The sequence below is a fragment of the Camelus dromedarius genome, chromosome X, assembly GCF_036321535.1.
Source record: "Camelus dromedarius isolate mCamDro1 chromosome X, mCamDro1.pat, whole genome shotgun sequence".
Taxonomy (NCBI): Eukaryota; Metazoa; Chordata; class Mammalia; order Artiodactyla; family Camelidae; genus Camelus; species Camelus dromedarius.
In genome coordinates, this window is record NC_087472.1 from 17,021,254 (window position 1) to 17,040,236 (window position 18,983).

Below are 18,983 nucleotides of genomic sequence, written 5' to 3' on the forward strand. Positions count from 1 at the left end.
ATAGGCCATGGTATCAAAGGTTTCAAAGTCGCAAAGGGAAATGATTTCAAATCCTCCAGGATTAAGTCCCCGAGATGCAATTAGAAGGCTGTTCATGTGAAAGAGTTCAGAAGTACTTACAAGAACATGCCCAAGAGAGTTTCTTTCTGCATTATTAGTGCTAAATTTGCTCTCCTCCTTATTTAATTCTCTAGGTCTTTGGAAACATAAAAGATTTCATTGCCTTCTTCCAGCTTTTGGTTCTAAATGGCCTGGGAATCCAACATGTGCATTAAGTGGTACCAAATACCAGGATGAAAAGCAAGCAAATCTGCAATAGTCACCTGGATTGTTGATAAAACATTTAGTTTGGTGCTAACATCACTACCTGAGGGTAGCATCCTTGACTCCTCGGGAAGAAATCTGGTTCCTTTTCTCATGCTCACACTTACTTCTCTATGTTCTAATTATCTGTTCACTTGTGTGTCTCCAACACTGGCCTAATGGAATGTTCTATGGTGAAGGCAGTAAGGAAAGGACGCTGCCAAGGGTCGGCCAATACCTTGGAGATTTGTTTAAGTGGGTGGTGGTGCCATGGTTAGAGCTGCACCAGTGTGCAAGGATTTTTTCCTCACGCCAGTTGAGGGAGGTCAGGAATGGGGCTGGGGAAGCCAGTGTGATATCCTGGTACCATTTTCATCCCCAAATGAAGACCTTGGAGCCCATTTGGTACCGTGCCAGCATTTTAAAGATGGAGAAACTGCAGCCCAGAAAGGAATAGAGGTGGTCACTAAGGCATTAGCTAGCAGAGGAGACTTTCATACCTGTTTCTCCAGACATGCTGGTCAGTGTTTGTGCCTCTGCAATCAGCTGCGTCTCTGAAGAGCTCTGGAGCTCTACAGGCTGGACATTCCGTGGCAGCTCCACAAAGGAAGTAGCTGCATGGCCAAGGGAATCCTTTTCCCTTTTGCCACCTCAACTTCCCTGTTGGGAAAATCGGCCTTACAACATGTGACTCCCGGGGCCACTGTGAGCTTGGCCTGAGAGGAAAGAGTGCGTATAATGTTCCTAGCAGAGTGCCTCTCATGTAATTAGTTCTCAACTCTTAACTCCCTTCTCCTCACCTCTAGCGCATGAGGCCTTCCAGGAAAAGCAAAGGTGATGAGTGTCCTTAGCGGCTGGCAATGGTCAGGCATACTGGGGGTGTTACTGCTCGGACCTAGCTCATCCCTCAGGAAGCAAATTCAGAACTCAACCCGCATCGATGTGGTTTTGCTCTAAGGAGACTCTGCCTGCTCACTCCTAACATCCCCCAAGGAAACACAGCCTTCAAAACACAGGCTTTCCAATTTTCCTAGTAAAATGAATGAAAGACGCTTTTGGGGAATAAAGTGATTTCCTTTTAGCTCCACTTGTTTACTTTTCCACAAGCTCCCGAGATGGCTTACATGTTAGCTGTTAATCACACCATCTGTTCAAACAGTACTTCAGTAAATGATTCAATTCATACTTTTTCTTCTAAAAGAATCTTTTAAAAGACAGTGTTTATATCTCTGTTACCATTCATTTGGCAATGCAGCACGAGCTATTTTAACGTTGCTATCATTGTAAATACATATTGAATTCCCCATTCCTTAACTGTGCAGAAAATAGGACAAATTCTCTGCATTTGTTCCACTTGACTCTAGACTTGGAGGCAAGAGACTGCTAATAGACAGAGATTCTATATTTTTAAAAAGAAAAAAAATATGAAGACACAGAGTTCCAGCCAGTATTTCTTCTGAAATCTTGAATTTAGTAACAATGAGTAGGTTCCAGCAGCTTGAGACTTTTCAGGCCAAGGAACGGTGAACAGGGTGTCCTTAGCGCTTGGGAAGAGTCAGCTGTGATGAGAGGTCCAGCTGCTCAGATCCTTTTCATCTGCCAGAAGGCAAAATCACTGGTTTATAAGGACTTCTAGGAAGAAAGGTCTGACCCCTTACCCCCGCCCCAGCAAGTTCAGGCCCAAAGCTCTTCTGAACACAAGCCTTGGGGTAAAGCAAAAGGACTACTGTGGCTTCAGGCCAAGAGACAGCCCTGGAATGAGATTGAGAGGAGTAGGGGAATAGTGGTGGATTTCTTTTTGCTGCAGGCTGTTCTATGGACTGCTGAAGCCCCATCTCAGTGAGTGTCTGGGGAAGTTCACACAGCAGCATGGGTATGTCCTACCATTGGCCCACATGGATGCCCCTCTTCCCTGCTTTCTAAGACGTTTAGCCACAGGGGGAGTGCTGTATTGTAAAGTCATGTACAAAGTGTACTGAGTGAACAAAGGAAATTCATGCATGGGAGCCCTGATTAAAGAGGATCTGATTCTTCAGGCCTGCTTCAAGCCTTCCAAGATCTGGACTCAGCCCGTGTGCATAGAGTAACTTTATGATCCCTCCAATCAAACTTACTACTGTTCCAGTTAACATGTATATCCAACTCTGTGTACAGGATTGATGCAGTGTCTGCAAAATGCATGTGATTCTCAACTAGTGGAATTCCTACCCAACCCTGGGATCCCAGCAAGAACGTCTTTTCTAATATGAGCCGTCTTCACCTCACTTTATCTGGGCCTGGACAACCAAGGCCTCCTTCATCAGAGTGCAGAAACTGACCTATCAAATGCATTTGCCCACATCCCCCCATCCCCAACAACAGATACTAAGAAATCTACCTTTGAGGGAACAGGAGAGATTGCTTCACTTTCTTCACTTTCTTACTATGTCAACCCTCCTGCTCTCTATCACAGGATAGTTTAGAGAGGTCATCATCATTTTGATATCATACAGGTCATTGCACAGGACTCTGACAGTGATGACGTCATGCTAACTTGAGCTGATGAACAGCAAGTAGAAGATGCTCTGCGTACCTTAGGAAGACACGTGCCTGCCAGTGCATGAGAGAGAAACCCCATCAAAGTCAGGGGCCTGCCTCACTAGTGATGTCATTAGGAGTCCAGTGGCCTGAAATGAGTTGCCACACCTTTGCACTCTTTTTCCACCACCAGGAAAACAGCACAATACCTTATGGTCTTCTTTGGATTTTGTAGAGAACAGGCACCACATTCAGGTGTGCTGCTCGAATCCATTTACCAGGAGATCCATAATATTACCATTTGTGAGTGGGGCCAGAAGACAGAAAAGGTACTGCAGGAGAGCCAAGCTGTGATAAAAAACTGCCCTACTGATTGATTGTTATTCAGCAGACCTTAGAGTATTAGAATTGTTGAAGTGTCTGTGGCAGACAGAAATGCTCTGTGTAGCCTCTGGCAAACCCCAATGGGAGAATTACTGCCCAGATGCCTAGAGTTTTGAGTAAGGCATGCCCTACTTTGTCAGCAACTCTCTATTAGAAAAGCAACTCCTGGCTTGCTACTATGCCCTAGTAGACACAGAACACTGTATTATGGAATACCAAATAACTATTTAACCTGAATTTCCCATCATGGAATGTGTGTTGTTAATCCATCAAATCATAACATTGGATATATTAAGCAGTATTCCACTGTCCAGTGAAAATAGAATCGAAGGGCAGAGCTGCGTAAGTATGGAAGGCAGGAGGAAACTGCATGAGCAGATGGCTCCGGCCTCCATTGTTCATGCTTCACTGCTTTTCCTTCAACCCCCATAGAGTTTCCTGTGGCCAGTTAACAAGGAAAGAAAAGAATAGAACTGGTTTACATATAGATCTGCATGGATTGTTGGAACTACCAGAAGCTGATGGATGGTGTATTGTAGCCTTACTCTGGGTTAGCCCAGAAAAGTAGTAGTGAAATAGTACTCCTGGTCAGAACTCCAACTGTATACTGGAAGGAGAAATGGCCTAGAATAGGTATCTATTCATGGGCAGTAGTTAGTAGCTTGACCAACTGGTTAGCGACTTGGAAAGGGCAACATTGGAAGACTGGTGCCTAGGAAGTGGGAAGACATATATAGACGTACCTCTCCGTGTGAGCACAGAGTGTAAGATGTTTATGTCCTGTGTAAATGCCCACCGGAATATATCTACTTTAGAGAAGGCTCTCCATACTTAACCAGGCAAGGTGTGACAGGTTGCGAAATGACTGCAATTGATTCCTGTTTCTTAAATGCATGTCTCTTAGCAAAGTGACTTTGCCACTGTGCCCATCAAGAGGTAGAACCTGTTACTCCACTCCTTAATTGAGGCTTCACTGGGTGACTGGCTGTGGTTAGTGGTGTTTTAGCAAATGTGATGCATTCAAAGTGATTATGAATTGGTGCTTTCTCTTCCATGCTGAGTTCGGAACCCTGAGTCCATCTTCCTGTGAATGAGCCTGAGATAATTTACTGAAGAGGTCCCGTGGAGAACCGAGATGCTTCAGTCCACAGCCTGCCAGTCAACAGGTATGTGACTGATGTCTTACAAGATCATTCAGCCCCATTGCCAACTGACCTCACAATCATCTGAGGCATCCTGAACCAGAAGGATCAACCAATCAGCCCACAAGACAGTGAGAAATAAATATTTATTGTTTTAAGCCAGAAAAGAGAAACTATTTTACACAACTCTATGTAAGTAAATTTGGAAAGTTGGATAATTTTTATTATACTACTACTTGCTGAATGGACTCCAGTAGAGATAAAAGGTCTAGTAGGCCAGTTGCAAAAGAAAATGAAATAAATTTAGATAGAGATCTCTCTTTCTCCAATAAATGGCACCAAATTATGAAGACTTCACTGGAGAATTCTACAAAACCTTTAATAATAATCTTATTCCAATACAATTTAAACAACTTCAGAGCAAAGTAATCAATGCCTTCTGCTTCATTTTTAAACTTTTATTTTAAAATTATTTCACACAGAAATTTTGCATAGTACAAAAATTATCATATACACTTCACCCAGACTTTTCCATTTATTGTCCAGGATCATGCGTTGCATTTAGTTGTCGTGTCTCTTAATCGTTTTTTAATCTGAAATAGTTCCAGTCTTTGTCTATTATGACTCAATTTTTTTTGAAGAATATAGGTCAATTGTTTTTCAGAAAGTTCTTTCAATTTGGGTTCATGGGATGTTGCCTCATAATTAGATTCAGATTATCCTATCCGTTTTGGGTGGAGGGGTCAGAAATACCACAAAAGTTATTTTACTTCCTTCTAATTTCATAATATCAATATCGGAGGCACATGGCATTGTTTTGTTCCAATATCAATGGTGTTAACGTTGAACACTTGGTAATGGTGATGTATGTCAGAGTTTACTACTGTTTTCCCCTTTGCAGATATTTCATATTTCATAGGGAAATACTTTGTAAATATCTTATTTCTTATAAAAGTTCTACCTAATAGTTTTAACATAACATTCTCACTTTCTTAAGCATGATAGATTTTTTTAAAACCTTTTAAACATAATTCCAGAACTACAGAAAATTTGAAAGCATAGTACAAAGAATTTCCTTATATTTATCACTAGGATTACCAAAAGGTTACTAACACATTGTAAATTGAGTATATTTCAATAAAAATTTTTAAAGTTTATTTTATTATATTTGCTTTATCATTCTCTCTGTATTTATGTATGTATGTGTGTGTGTGATTTTTTTCTGAACCACTAAAAATAAGTTACAGGCACAATACTTGAGTTTCTATTTCTTAAAAGCAAGGGCATTCTCTTTAAAAACCATAGCACAATTACAAAAACCAAGAAATTAACCTTAACACAGCTGATCTACAGACCTTATTCAAATTTTTACCAATTATCTCGATAATGTCCTTTATAGGGAGAGAAAATTTGAATCATGAGTTGCATTCAATTGTCAGGTTTCTCTATTTAGTTTCCTTTAATCTGGAGCCATTCATCAGTTTTTCTTTGTCTTTCATAACCTTGACATTTTTGACGAATACACAGCAGTTATTTTGTAGAATGTCCCTCTATTTGGGTTTGTCTGATTTTTCCTCATGATTAGATTCTGGTTATGCCTTTTTGGCAGAAGTATCACAGAGCTGTTGTGTTCTTCTCAGTGTATTATATCCAGAGGCAAAAAAAAAAAAAAAAGTCCATTTATCCCATGACTTATGCTGTTAACTGCTATAATTTTAATCATTTCATTAAGGTGGTATCTCCCACTGTGAAGTTATAATAGTCCCCTTTATAAATAATAAGGATATCCTGAGAGAGGCTTTGAGACTAGGTATTAATCAGTTATACACCAAATGTTTAACCCTCGTTTTAGCATCCATTGTTGATTCTTGCCTGAATCAGTTTTATTATGATGGCTGCCAAGTGGCGATTTTCTAACCTTATCATTTCTTCTACACTTATTCATATTCATATTCCATTGTAAGGAAGAGTTCTTCCTTCTTCCACATGTATTTATTTATTTCAGTATAATGGATTCTTTTTTTCCTCAATGAATTATAATCTGTTATTGCCATTATTTATATTGATGTTTAGATTGGTCCTCATTTGGCCATTGGTACACACTTTAAGCCAGCTTCCCTGTCCTTTTGACACATCACACCATCCTTTGACCACTTTCTTCTCTTCTCAACAACATGATATTCAAGGGTCATCATGTGCTTTCCCCGTCTCAGCCCTGGGATTAGCCAGTTCTTCAAAGAACCTTGATTCCTTGTGGTAGAGAATGGTATTTCTGAAATAAGATTTGAATAAATAAGATTTGAATACTAAGTATACTCATTGCTAGCGTGGTGTCACATTTCTAGGCTCTCTCATGGACAGAACTAGGAAATATGTGCATGTATACACATATATGTACATTATTACGTGTGTATGTAAATATATATATACACATACATACATATAGACATACACCTATATCTCTTTCTATATATGTTTGTCATTCTGTCATTCTACCTATCTATCTATATATCTATAGCTACTTCAAAAGTAAATTTTGTGTAGATATCCCAGGTAATAAGTTCGTTTTTTACAGTTACACATTACCAGTTTTGAAACTACTTTCTGTGGACCCTAGTGTTAAGCAAAAAAGTAAATACATTGTGGCAATGGAGGCCAGGTTTCTCACTGTCAGAGAAGGTAGTTACAAATATGAACAGGAGAATACTAAATAGAGCCATGTTTTATTAAGTTGGAATTGAAGGTATTAGTATGAACTCATGGTTTGATAGAAGACAGGTTAACAGATAGATACATAGATAGTTTCAAGTGCTACGTCTTCAAGTTCACTAATCTTTTGCCATTCCTAAGGTGATGTTAATCTTATCCAGCATAGTCTTCATTTTAAATACTGTAGTTTAAGCTATAAAATTTTGATTTCGGCTCTTCTTATATCTTACATGTCTCTTTTTATCCTTTTGAACATAGACATACAGTTATAATATGTTTTAATTTCTTTTTCTGCCAATATTAACATCTTTGTCTGATTCAGGTCAATTTCAATTGGTTTCTCCCTCATTATGGGTTGTATTTCCCTAATTCTTTGCATGCCTGTAATGTTGGTTTGCATGCCAGACACTGTTACTTTTACCTTATTGGATACTGGGTATTTTTGTATTTCTAGAAATATTTTTTTACCTTTTACTAGGATGCAGTTTAATTACTTGGAAACACTTTGATTCTTTGGATTTGTTAGGTAGCACCAGAACCATGTTTCGTGCAGGAAATATTGTCTCCCACTACTGAGGTAAGAACTTTCTGAGTACTCTAGCCAATGCTCTTGAATTCTGTTATTTTTAAGTCTAGCAGGTAGAAATAGGTTCCATTCTTAGCCCTGCGTGAGTGCTGGGTACTGTTCCCTCCAGCCCTTTTGGATAGCTCTTTCCCCAGTTTTGGGTAGTTTTCTCTCTGTGAAATCTCCTTCCTGGTACTCTGTCTAGCAAAATGTAGCCACTTCATTTTTCCCAACACTTCTTCCCATCTTAACTCAGGGAGTCTGCCAGGCTCTGCTGATGAGACCTGGAAACTCAAGGCAGTAAGCTGGGACAATTGCGGTACGTTGTCCGTTGTCCATCTTTAAGGGTCACTATCCTTTGTAACACGATGACCAGTGCCTTGATAACCATTGTTTCATTTATTAGTAGTTTCTGGTTGTTCATGCATGAGAGTAAATTGGTCTCCATTATTTTATACTGACCAGCAGTGGAATTTCCTTTTTTAGATCTTTAAGCATTGTAAGCATAGTTGTTTTATGGTCTGTGTCTAATAATTACATTCATTGAGATTTTGTGTGGCTTATTTTTGTCTGTTTTTCTGCTTGTTCTTGCCCACGGGGCCTTGTCTGTTTATGTGCCTGGTTATTTTGGTCATCATACTTTATCAATTATCTGTAGCAATAACTTTATGCTGGGATGGAGTCATATTTCCCCAGAAAGGATTTCCATTTGCCTCTTCCAAATGGAGCATTTGGGAATTATTGTGGGACCTCTCAGTTGAGGACAATCTTAAAGTTTGAGGCTTGGGATTCCCTACATATCAGGCAAGTAGAACCTGGGAAGAAATTCTGTTTGAGGGCTGGGCCACATTCTACACCCTGGGAGTGGAGTCTTTTTGGGTGCCAGCTCATTAAAGGAAGGCTGTCATGTTAGACTCCCTACTTTGTATACATCTTGACCATTGGTTTGTGCTCCTCTTCTCCTAAGAGGTTATCAGAACAGTTTTGTGATTTGGGAAATACTCACATGGTAGATAGATGTGGCCTGTGGTCCTCATTTGTCTCTCTAGGTTTCCATTTTCCCTTTATTTTGTCCTCACTTTACAGCTTTTCAAATAAGAAAGTATTGTTTATATTTTATGCAGCTTTTTAAAAGTTGTTTTCAGAGGGAAGGTTGGTATAAATAACCTAGCTTATCTTAACAAAAACCTGGAAGTGTGCCATGGATTTTTGGAGGGTGGCCTCCGACCTTGGCAAAGAGATGCTAGTGAAACTGCCCAACGTGATCATACACTATCTGGTCGTTCTTGTCTTTGAAAATATTGTTTTGGTGCACGACCTTGTTCTTCTATTTGCTAAAATTATTCTTGAGATACATTCATTAGGAACACTTGGTTCTGTTTCTTGAATTTATACCTAGTTTATTAGCAAAGGGGTCATGGGCTGGACACATCTGGTTGATTAGGTGATATAGCCAGTTAGCTCTCCAAAGGACCTGCAGGCTGGCTTTTGAAGGAAGGTGCCTAATTCTGCACTGAGGCTCTGCCTGCCTGGACTGCCTTCATTTCAAGTTTTCTTAGCTGGGGTTCAGCCAGGACAGTGAACAACTCGACATCGTTAACATACAGAGCATTTAAGACATTCCTAAATTTGGGGGTAGAAAAGTAGTTAAATGAGGGAAACTGCGAGCTGTGCAAGTTCTTGGTCAAACAGAACTCTGCGCTTGTGTGGCAGGTCAGCCTTTGGGGAACCCTGGGACCTCTGACTAGTCACTATCAAGCAGAATTATACACTTGAGTGGGCTCAGCACCGGCTGCGTGGAAGCCTGGCTAGTGTCCCAGGGGCAGCATTTTATCCCTGGGCCCTAAAGCTGTGCTCCCAGGGTAAATATTTACGCCAGAGGGCAAGGCTTTCTATCTGTGCTGGAGGGAGAGTCTCCTTTCTCCCAGGTGTTCCCAGAGAGCACTGGGACTCTAGCAATATACTGTCAGGCCTGTCTCCACACAGAGCGTAGCAGCAGCATCACCAACACCAGGGCTTCGTAGACAACTAGGACCAGAAAGCAGTTAGCAACCGCCAGACACTGTTTGATGAAACCAGGGTCAATGTGAAAGACAGCAACAAGAACCTCTAATGGGAAACACCAAAAAGAAAAAAAAAGAGAGAGAGAGAGAATTTCTGCAGCCTAACTATGAGAGTCTAAGATGACAAATTGAATAGCTAACATATATGCCAGGTATTGTCACAAGTGTGACAATAATCCCATAATCACTCCACGAGGGAGGTACTATTACAATCCTCATGGTATACATGAGGACACAGAGAGGTTAAGTGACCAGCTCAAAGTCACACAGCTAGTCAGATGTGGCCCATGACCTTAGCCTACAGTACTCCTAGTTGTTGGCTGGGCTATGCTGAGGCCAAGACCGAACCTGGACCCCCGTCCTCTACCACGTGCACAGCACTGGTCCCGTCTGATTTTATTGGTGGAAATAGTCGTGCACACTGTGTGATCAGGGAAGGGTGAGGATTCTAAAGGGAGGAGTGTTCCAGTGTGAGCAGGAAGTCGTTTTCAGCCTTTGTTCACTCAAAGACCTGTGTGAGAGGTGAGAGGAAGATATGGGGGTGCCAATTTGTCCTGAGCCCTAATTTCAACCCCCTGATGAAGACAAACTTGAGCTGGGAAAAGGCCGCCCTCAGCTCCTGAGACAGGAGGTATCCAGCCAGGTCTCTGTCGGCATCTAGTGGCCACTGGGGCATAGGACACCCACTGTGGATCACGTAGGTGTGAAACTGACTGCAACCTGGGGGGACAGAGAGAGCAGCGGATCTGAACTTGGGTGTCCAGTGGAAGGGCACGGAGGTTCTGTGAACATAAAACCTCTTGGGCCATGTGTAAAAGCAATTCTGGGGCATTTCTCTGTCACTGTCATCAGGTCTTTCATCCACCCCTGTCTGTACCATATGCTGTTTTTCTGGTGAAGTAATATGTAAACTATTCATCCTGAATCCATCCCTTAACCTAGCACTTTCTTTCACCTTTCATTCACTGCTCACCTGACCTCTAACCCTAACTCCAATCCAATAACTTAACATGTGTAAAATCAGTACTTTCCATGACTGATTATACAGAAAACAGGTGTCCCCCCATGCTCACAAAATTTCTGATTCATCCCATTCCCTAACTCCTGTCCTAACATTCATATAATAATCATAATAGTAAAAATGCTGTTTTGACCATTTAATGTGAAAAATGGACACACATGACCCTCAACACATCACTGACACTCACTTGGTACCTTACTCCTATCAAGCCCCTTTTCAGTTATAGATCAGTCTCAGTGTTCTTGTAATGTTCAAAACAAACATCTCTGATTTCATCCCATCACTGACCCCGAAACCATCTTTAAATCTCACCAACTATTTGAGTTACACCTGCTCTTTTATCCACTGTAATACCAGTGATTGTGTGCTTAGCAAGGAATATGAGAAAGAAATATCCTTAATTTTGAATCCATCCCTAACCATCATCCTATTTAAAATCACTCTTTGTGCTCTGAGTCATGTTGTAAACAGAATTCTTTGATCCTCATTCACACTATTGACAGCTGCCATGTAATTCTTCAATTTAAGATAAACCACTATTTTATATTATCAAGTATCTCCCCCCAAAATGAACCTTTGTAATGCTCATCATACACACGATCCTCATCCATCACTAACCCTTACATCGCATCTGCCACTCAGTCTTCCTAATCTTTATGTCATACTTGATGACCATGCTATTCTATGTCTTATGTAAATTCTCCATTTTCCAAAATCACCAAGTAATATAACAGAGATGATTCTTGTATACCTGTGGACATCATTTAGCTCCATAACTGTGCATCAGAAAAAAAGAAAACACATTACTCTGGGAGGATGAGGCTAGAGGTGTTAATGAATGTGTGTGTGTATGTGTGTATGCAGGGAAATTCACCTCTTTCTTCCTCTCTCTTCACTCTTATCTGCCCTGTAACTGCCATTTAGAACTGTCCTTTGTGGTTCTTCATCCTTGTCTTCCAAAACTTGGCTGCAGAGGGAGGTACAATAGCCATTCTCCTCCTCCCTTCCCTGGGAGCCCAGATGACCAGCACCCAGATAATTGTCATTTTAAGGATACAACTATTGACAATGCTGGGAAGCATTCAGGGCATAGCAGGGCCAACACTTGCAGGAACAGATTTAAAAGAACCTAACAGTTCTAAAAATCATTCTCCTGTTTCTGTGGTTCCCAGCTTCTTTTTGACTCCTAGACAGTCCCTAATCCAAGGTCCCAGTGGTCTCTCAGATTCTGCCTTGATTACCCCTCTTCTCAGCATGCTGCCTTTAGACCAGAAGATAGAAAATAGAGCTCCACGAGGTGCCGTCTTGATTCTGTGTGACAGTGGTCTGAGGGGCTTTTGAGAAATGGTGACCTCCTACCTCCCCATTCACTAGGGCTCTGCCTTTCACTCAGGAATGATTTCTGTTGGTTTCGTGTAAGAGCATATCATAGATAAGGTTGGTACTTGTATGTGGTAGTCATTCATTCTAATATACTTCTGGGGCCTGACCTAACACAAATACTAGTCTAGACCATTATCGGATCACTTTAGTGATGCCATCCCTGTGAAGAGGAAGTGCACGTATGACCACACTGTGGTTTCTAAGAAAATGCTTTCTTTAACTAGGAAATAATGTGGGTGAAGATATCTTTAGTCCTAGATGAAGAGGACAGCAAACTTTCTGCAAAGGGCCAGATAGTGACCAATTTAAGCTTTGCAGGCCATTTATGGTCTCTGTCATATATTCTTAATTTTTTTCTAACAACTCTTTGAGAATGTAAAAACTTTTCATAGCTTTCAGGCCTTACAAATACAGATCAATGGCCAGATTTATTCTGCAAACCATAGTTTTCCAACCCTTGTTTAGAGAGTCTGTCTCACCTCCCAAATCCCTCAAAGCCCTCCACCATTCCTTGGGCTTTCCATAGTACCGGTACAGACTTGTGATGAATTTGCCGTCTCTGACTACCTGAAAAGGGACAATGGAATCGAGTTTTGTATGTAGTGTGAGGGAGGAGTAAAGTTTCACTTGTACACATGGATACCCAATAGTTCCAAGACCACTTATTGAAAAGGCAGTGGTTTCCCCATAGACTTGAAATGCTACTACTATCATATGTCACATGTCTTATTCAGATAGCTAGGATTTCTCATCAGTAAACATGGAAAGCAGAAGACAATGGAACATCCTCTTTCTTGTGATTTCATTTTTTAAAAATTGAAGTATAGTTGGTTTACAATATTATATTAGTTTTAGGTATACATGGGACATCCTCTTGAAAGTGCTGACAGGAAAAAAAAGCAACCCAGAATTCTGTATCCACTGAAAATATCCTTCACAGATGAAAGTGAAATGTTTTCAGACAAAATAAAACTAAAATTCTTTGTTACCAGCAGACATACACTAAAATAAATGCTGTAGGACATTCTTCAAGCTGAGGAGAAGTGACACCGGAGAGTAATAGACATCTCCAGGAGCCAACAAAGAACATCAGAAATGTTGAATATCTAGGTAAATACAAAAGACTATACACTAAGTACTCTGTATCCATGGGTTCTGCATCTGCAGACTCAACCAACCGTGAATTGAAAATATTTGAAAAATAAAAAATTCCAGAAAGTTTCAAAAAGCATAGCTTGCATTTGCTGTGTGCCGTTAACTATTTACATAGCATTTACATTGTATTGCAATTACTTACATAGCATTTAAGTTATATTATGTGTTATAAGTAATCTAGAGATGATTTAAGGTGTACGGGAGGATGTGTGTAGGTTATATGCAAATACTACACTATTTTATATAAAGGACTTAAGCAGCCTCAGATATTGGTATCTGTAGGGGTTGGTCCTGGAACCAATACCCTGTCGATACCGAGGAACGACTATTTCCACTTAGTTCCTTTAAAATACATACAAATTATTAAAGCAAATATTATAACATTATTTTGTGGAGTTTATAATTTATATAGATGAACTGCATATGACAACTATAGCATAAAGGACACCAGGGAATGGTAAGTGGACCATTATTGCTGTAGGGATTCCATATTTTGCATGAAGTGGTAACCCTTTAACTCTAGGTAGAGTATGAAAACTTAAGGACACATAGTTATTTCATTACTTTTTTTTCCAATTGTTTGCTCTTTTTCTAATTTACTCATTTTTGCTCTTATATATTTATTATTTCTTTTCTTCTGCTTACATTGGGCTTAATTTGCTCTTGCTTTTTGAGCTCTCTAAGGTGGATGCTTCAATGAATGGTTTTTAAACATACTTTTTTTCCTAATACAGTCATTTTAGAGCTTTATACTTGTATCTATGTATTGTTTAACCTATATCTCACAGATTTTGGCATATTTTTTATTACTTCCAGCTCAAAATATTTAAAAATTCTTATTATATTTCTTTTTTAAAAGTCCATGAGTTACTTACAAGTGTGTTGTCTAATTTCAAAATATTTGGAGATTTTCCAAATATCTTTGGTATTTTTATTTCTCTTCTTTTTGTTATGGTCAGAAAACATATTCTGAATAATTTCAATCCTTTCAAAATTTATTGACACTGGTTTTTATTCCCAAGCATATAGTCTTCATTGGTGATTATTCCATGTCTATTTAAAGAGAACATATATTTTTCCATTGTTGTGTGGAGTGTTTCCATAAGTCAATTATATTGATTAGGTTCTTATTATTGTTCAAGTCTCTTCTATCCTTACTGATTTTCTGTCCACTTGCTCTTATAATTACTGAGACTTATGAAATTGCCAAGTATAATTGTTGGTCTCTATATTTCTTCCTTTAGTTCTGTCAGTATTTGGTTAATTTTTGAAATTGTTTTAGTCACATGTTATACAGTGTTCTATTTCTTTGACAAATTAAACTTTTATTATTATGAAATATCCCTCTTCCCCTCTGATAATACGTTTTGTCTTAAAAATCTAGTTTACTAACAATTACATACAGGCAGACCTTGGAGATATGGGTTTCGTTCCAGACCACTGCAATAAAACAAGTATCAGAATAAACAAGTCACACAAATTTTTGGTTTTCCAGTGCTCACAGAAGTTTTGTTTACACTATACTGTAGTCTAATTGTGCAATAGCATTATGTCTAAAAAATGTGCATACCTTAATTTTAAAATACTTTATTGCTTAAAAAGTGTACCATTTGACAATGCAGGGTTGTCCCTGCAGCCTCTGTGACCGTCCAGGGCCTGCATGGTGTGCATTTAATATCTCCATTGTCGAATATTCATTCACTTAAGTGCTTCCAGGAAGAACAATCCATTAATCCATTCTTTAAATTTTATTTAATTTTTAAGGAGTGCTTTTAACACTTGAAAACAAAAATCAGCTTGTTTTGTATATAAAAACTGGTTTAGGGGGTTTTGTTTTTGTTTTTGATGCTAATAAATCAGGCACTGTTAAAAAAAATACCTTACAATTTGTTAAAAAAAAAAACAAAAACGCTTTATCTGTAAAGTCCAGTAAAGTGAAGCACAATAAAATGAGGTATGCCCATAGCTACTTTAGTTTTCTTATGATTTGTGTTTATGTAATGTAACTTTTCCATCTGTTTAATTTTAGTCTATGTTCTGCGGTTGTAATATACATTAAACATCATATAGGTGAGTATTCCTTACTTATCCATACTGGCAAATTCTGCCTTTTAATTGGAGTTTAGTCCATTTATATTTAATATTCATATGGTTGGGTTTATATCTACCATTTTGCTCTTCTCATTTAGTCTAATATGATCTTTCTTCCTTTTTGCTCCTTTTGTGTCATCTTTGGAATTACTTGTGTGCTTTTAAAAATACCATTTTATTTCCTCTCTTATTAGATATACCACTATTTGTGGTCAATGCTGGAATTTAAAATATAAAAGTACCCTCAAATACTATTATACTAGTTTAGATATAAAATAATGCAATCAAGTTACAAGAGGGTAATTCCCTACTCAAATCTTCTGGTTTTATTGACAAATATTTTACTGCTACATGTTTTAAATACCACAATACATTGTTATTATTTTTATTTTATGTAGTCAATTTCCTTTAAAGAAATTAAGAAAGTATAAGGCCTGTTTTATATTTGCCCATATATTTACTATTTCCATCAATCTTCCTCTCTTACAGCCCGGAGTTTCCATATGTCATCATTAAAATTCAGCTTGAAGAACTTTCTTTAACATTTATATTTGAGCAGATCTGCTGATATAACCAATTCTATCAGCTTCTGTTTGCCTGAAAATATCTTTATTTTGCCTTAATTTTTGAAGGCTGCATTTTCTGGATAGAAAATTTTAGATTGACAGATTTTTCTAACAGTAATTTATGGGTGGTAATCCTTTGAATACTTTGCATCAAATTTAATGAGAAGTCATCCATCATTCTTATAGCTGTTCTCCTCTATGTAACCAGTCTTTCCTCAGCCTACTGTTAAGATTTTCTTTTTATCAGTGATACTTAGAAATTTGATTTTATTTTCCTTATTTTGGTTTTCTTTGGGTTATTTGGGTTATTTGATCTTCCTCACTCAGAACATTTATAATTTTTATTTAATCTGACAAATGGCTTACTTTTATTTCTGCAAATACGTTCTGCCCTTCACTCTTGCAATTTCTCTCTTTTCTTCATGAACTCAAAGTACATAAATATTATTTTGATGTTGTTCCAAAGGTCACTGTGCCTCTTTCCATCTTTTAGTATTATTTATCTTTGTGCTTAATTTTGGGTGATTATTGTTATGTTTCATATTCACTGATATTTTTCCTGCAGTTTTTTGAATTAGCCATAATTTTAATTAATTTTTTTTCATTGAGGTCCAGTCAGTTGTGCTGCAGTCTTGAATATGCTATTCAGCATCTGGTGAGTTTTTCATTTCATTTCATATAATTTTTCAGTTTTAGAATTTCCATTTGGTTCTGATGTTTAGTTTCTGTTTTTTAATTTAATTTTTTGTTTTGCTCTCTTTGTATGCTCAGATTTTCCATAACTTTGAATGTATTTATAAGAACTCTTTTATAATCCTTGTTTGTTCATTCAATTTATCCAGTTACATCTGGGCCAGGTTCTATTGACTAATTTTTCTCTTGGTTATGGGTCACATTTTCATGCTTCTATGTACATCTAAAACTTTAAATTGCATACACACACATACTTCTACAAACATATAAGGGAGTCTTTCTTAGACTTCATAAAGACTAACTTCCAATCTCTCTATCTCACACTATTGACTTAGAGGAAACCAAATTATTTGACCTTCGAGATCAGACTCTCTCAGTTTACTCCGAAAAAGAAACAGAAAATGAAATACTGTTTTCTCTCTCTTATGATTACCTACAACCATAAACACATTTGGATTCTAAAGAGTGAATATGCACAAAGCAAAGTATCTGGAAAGTTTCTAAGCAAACTAATAATGGGATCTACCTCTCAAGAACACAACGTAAATGATACGTCAAGTACATCTCAATAAACCTGGGGGGAAAATAGTACAAGGTAGAAACTACACGGTTTAATTATGCATGTCTTAAGGATTAAACTTTTGAAAACAAACAAGGGCTACTTTTGACATTCACAGAAAAGAAAACAAAAATGGTCCAAATATAAATTTAATGAAACTGCAAGTAATAAAGGATCAGTTATTATAAGATGCTACTTTTTCTGTAAAAATAGACATAGTTCTATGTACATGCTGGAATGATTAAATGTCCTACTTTTAATGGTCACAGAAACAAAAGCTTTTGGCAAATTATTACTTAACATAAAATCCAGTGTTCTTAGGTATATTTAATGACATTTGAAATGGCCTTGCTACAAAAGATTTGAGAAAAGTGTGGAAAAAGGATAAATTTCAAACCACAAGAAAATCCCATATTTAGGTGATGTCAGTTAAAAGTTATAGCCAAAAACCCCTGTCCAGAAGCACAGAAACACACATACATGCAGACAAACTCAATGCATATAGAAGAAAGGGCAGAATGCAATAGATTGAAATATCAATTGTGTTTATGTCATCGAGAGTATCCTCTTTCCTGTTTTATAATTTATTAATTTATCATTTCTTTGCCGAATGCATATTATCAGTAGAGTTGATCAACAGCAAAGGAAATTTATGAGTATCCATTATCCATTGCTGAGTAAAGAGGCAAGGATGCAAAACTTCACCTACAGTATAACCAGGATATAATTGAGGAAAATAAATAATGATGTGTTCATCTGTGGTTGAGTGTTTGTGTATTTTAAGCACTGTGAGAGCAAATAGGGGAGTTTATTGATGAGCAGTAGGCTATATTTATTTAGTTAAATAATATTAGCTCTCATGAATGAATGGTTGTATATTTTGTTTACAGCATTTGATCACATGGACCGATTAAGCTGTCTGTAGTAGTTCCCTTGGGATAGGTTGATTGGGGATAGGTTGTCATTCAGAGATGTGTGCCTCCTGCAAAATTCTTCACAATATTTATATTAATGCTGTAATTCAATAGCAAATCCAGGACAAACATGTGCAAAAAAAATTATTGATAACAAGTGTGCTGTGTTGACCTCATGAGAACTAAGGAATCTGAGCATACACAACAGGAGGACTGAAGATACAACCATATTACAAGTCCTTGTTTGTTGAAAGTGGCATTGCTGTGACTTCCTTGGACTTCTTCATAAACTGGCTGTCATACCTGGACTTACTATTAATAAGCATGTCTAATTTTGAGAAATTCCAAACTTAAGAGGCTATTTTTAAAAAAATAACCAGTATTTCAAAGAATATTTAATGAAGTTTGGGAAGTAGTCTAGCTACAATAAATGCAGAAAACATATCTGAACACCAGAGGTCTGAAGGAATTTGATTTTTCAGAAGTTATTAGTGTGTTATGTAAGGAAGAGGTGAGAATGCCATTTTAAAAGTCTTTATTCTTGTTCGGATTGAACTACTATTATTTTTGGCTTTATGACTTCTCAAAATTTGAACAGTTTGCCTACATCAGGTATTTCTTTTGTAAATCTCTTGAATAATAAGGGTCTTCCTACAGGAGAATAAAGAATTTCCAAGTTCTCCAGATACGTATATGTATATGAGAATATAGAAACTGTATAAGATAATGATTTTGTTCAGAACTAACTTCAGTATGCATCCAGTTATGTTTAAAAAGAAACAAACACGTATTTGTACATTTATATATAGCCATCTATATGTGTACACATGTATAAAAATTATATATTTTAATCATAGTGATTATTATAATAAGAATGCCATTAAACTTCACCCAAACTTCACCCTCAGTGTCCATATA

The 18,983-nt window shown here is 37.7% G+C and overlaps 1 long non-coding RNA gene across 6 annotated transcripts in view; it reads left to right on the plus strand.

The window, feature by feature from the left end:
• The first annotated feature begins 2,036 nt into the window (after positions 1-2,036).
• The window catches only part of LOC105106464 (uncharacterized), a 51,860-nt gene continuing 34,913 nt past the window's right edge, over positions 2,037-18,983 (plus strand). For 3 of the 6 annotated variants that reach the window (XR_010379315.1, XR_004134702.2, XR_010379318.1), the window contains exons 1-3: positions 2,038-4,370; positions 15,272-15,312; positions 16,509-16,554. This is a non-coding gene — a long non-coding RNA (uncharacterized LOC105106464). Of the gene's footprint in view, positions 4,371-15,271; positions 15,313-16,508; positions 16,555-18,983 lie in introns of all 6 variants that reach the window. The other 3 variants (XR_010379317.1, XR_010379319.1, XR_010379316.1) reach the window with 3 other exon arrangements.